The sequence below is a fragment of the Ipomoea triloba genome, chromosome 12 (genome assembly GCF_003576645.1).
Source record: "Ipomoea triloba cultivar NCNSP0323 chromosome 12, ASM357664v1".
NCBI lineage: Eukaryota > Viridiplantae > Streptophyta > Magnoliopsida > Solanales > Convolvulaceae > Ipomoea > Ipomoea triloba.
This window is the reverse complement of record NC_044927.1, coordinates 17,598,694-17,601,422: the sequence shown is the minus strand read 5'-3', so window position 1 is coordinate 17,601,422 and position 2,729 is coordinate 17,598,694.

Genomic DNA, 2,729 nt, shown 5'->3' with positions numbered 1-2,729 from the left:
GTCTTTGGATTAGGTATGATCACCCCTTTGACTGCTGCTGACCTCAGAAAGTCCCATCTGGTCTTCCTCTCCATTTCCCTTGGTTCTCCATTTGGTTGAGGAAGGCCCTTTTCCAGAATGTGCAGCAGTAGGAGTCCCTCTTGTGCAGGACTCTCCTCCCAATTCCAGTATCCCATCGTTGTGGATCTCCTCGTATTNGATGTTCCTAACAATTTCCCCCTTTTTGATGATGCCAACACTTATACTTACTCTATATGGCTGATTTGATAGAAAGAATTAACATAGATTTTATTTTTTCAGCGCATATGGTAAGTTTGACAAATACTCTACTAAAACATGAATAATAGAACTCACGCAACACCCCCAGCAAAAGATATATATATGATTATAAAAGGGAATGTTTACAAAGCAGAGTTTAGTAGACAAGATTGAAAGAAATAAGACCAAGAACAACATAAACATCAATTCTTTGAAATAAGACGGAGTTTGGACCACGAGAGCTTACTTCTTGTTGGCTTTCCTCTTCTTGTTAATGGCTTCTCGTGTCTTGATGGGGTCTTTCGGATTTACCAGGCTTAGGTATTCATCTGTGACATCTAGATGCCTGTAATTCCTGTAGGCTTCCCCCACGAACTCACCATCAATTACTCCATCTTTCCACCAGGCAATGCATTCTTCTAGAGACATATTACTGTGTGTAGATATCCCAGTGGTTTTCAGAAGCTTGAATATCTCCAGGGTTAGAATTTGTTCAGTGTCTTCTCTGTTCCCAAACTTAAAGCTTNTGTTCTAGAATGTAACACTGGATTGTGGGTGATGGCAATAGCACTTGTATTGTCACACATGATCTTAACCTCCTTACACTCAACCCCATAATCCAGTAGTTGTTGCTTCATCCATAAAACCTGAGCACAGCAACTTCCAGCTGCTACATACTCTGCCTCAGCGGTGCTTGTAGCTATCGAATGCTGTTTCTTGCTAAACCATGAGACAAGTCTTCCACCTAGAAACTGACATGTCCCTGATGTGCTTTTTCGATCTATCTTACAGCCGGCAAAGTCCGCATCTGAATAACCCATAAGTTCGAAAGATCCACCTCTCGAATACCAAAGTCCAACACTTTGCGTACCTTTGAGATATCTAAGAATCTTTTTAGATGCATTTAAGTGACTTTCCTTAGGACTTGCCTGAAACCTAGCACATACACCTACTGCAAAGGATATATCTGGTCTACTAGCAGTTAAATAGAGAAGAGATCCGATGATACCTCGATAAGTAGTCTGATCGACCTCTCAACCTTCACTGTCGACATCGATACGTAGAGAGGTTCCCATGGGNCTTCATCACATCCTGTCGAAGTTCACTGGAATATTGGAAGGCTCGCAGCTCTGCCCGTAACTCAGCTAGTTCAGCTTTCGCACTTGCAGCCTCTGCTCTGGCGAGAGCAGCCTCATCGGCAGCTTTCTGTGCTGCAGTCTCAGCCCATATCGCCTGTTCGAGAAGTTCGGCATGACGGCCTTGGGATTCACTTGTGCCAGCAGCAGGCATTGCAGCATTGCGGACCACAGCGAGTATTCTTTCGAGCTGAGCCATCTTCTGAGATTGATCAGCCATGAATTGACGCACTTCGCCAATGAAGACTTCTTCGGCCTGTTGATCATAGTCAGAAGTAGGAGATGAGGATCGAGNTCCTGATTGATGAAGATACCTTCCTTAAGCTGTCTCACTTGTAATCCAAGGAAGTAGTTTAGTTCTCCCATCATGCTCATCTTGAACTTCCCTTTCATCAATCTGGAGAACTTCTCGCACAAATCNCGCTCAAAGCGAGCCATTTTCTGAGTTTGATCAGCCATAAATTGACGTACTTCGCCAAAGAACTCTTGCGCGGCCTGTTGATCATGATCAGAAGTAGAGGGAGAAGAGGATCGATAGGTACCTTTCGTTGGAGGGGACTTGGGTGCTTCCAGATTTCCACCCATGACTTGCAGTTGCGAGTCCACCTCTCGATTAAGTGTCTGAGGGGCCACAGGGACACCGGGTTCAGAGCTCGAAGGTAGCTCCATGTCAGGCGCTTCCCGGTTTCCACCTGAGGGATGGATCACTTCTTGCTCCTCACCTCTCGAACCTGGAGCCTCAGCTTCAGCAACTGTGGAGATAGGATCAGCCGGAGAGGGTTCTTCGGTATTGGACGCTTCCCTGTTTCCATCCAATAGAGGTTCCCCCTCAGCATCACTTCTCGAACCAGTGCTGGGAACTTTGTCATCTGCTGGTGAGGTTGGAGACGGNTCCACTAGGCCTTTGGTGAACCCACACTGAAGTAGAAAAGAGGATAAGGTATCGTACCAAGCTCTCGGAGCTTGTTTTAAGCCGTAGAGTGCCTTCTTTAATTTGTATACTTTGTCAGCTCCCACGTCCTTCAAGAAACCCGGAGGTTGTTCAACGTACACCTCTTCTTCGAGAAGTCCGTTCAGAAAAGCGCTCTTGACATCCATTTGATATACCTTAAAGTCTTTGAAGGCGGCATATGCGAGAAAGATGCGTATGGCTTCGAGACGTGCCACTGGAGCGAAGGTTTCATCAAAATCTATTCCTTCCTCCTGACAGTAGCCTTTGGCAACAAGTCTGGCCTTGTTCCTAACAATAACTTCATCCTCATTCATCTTGTTTCTGAAGACCCACTTTGTACCAATGACATTCTGATGATGAGGTCTCGGAACTAGTTCCCAAAC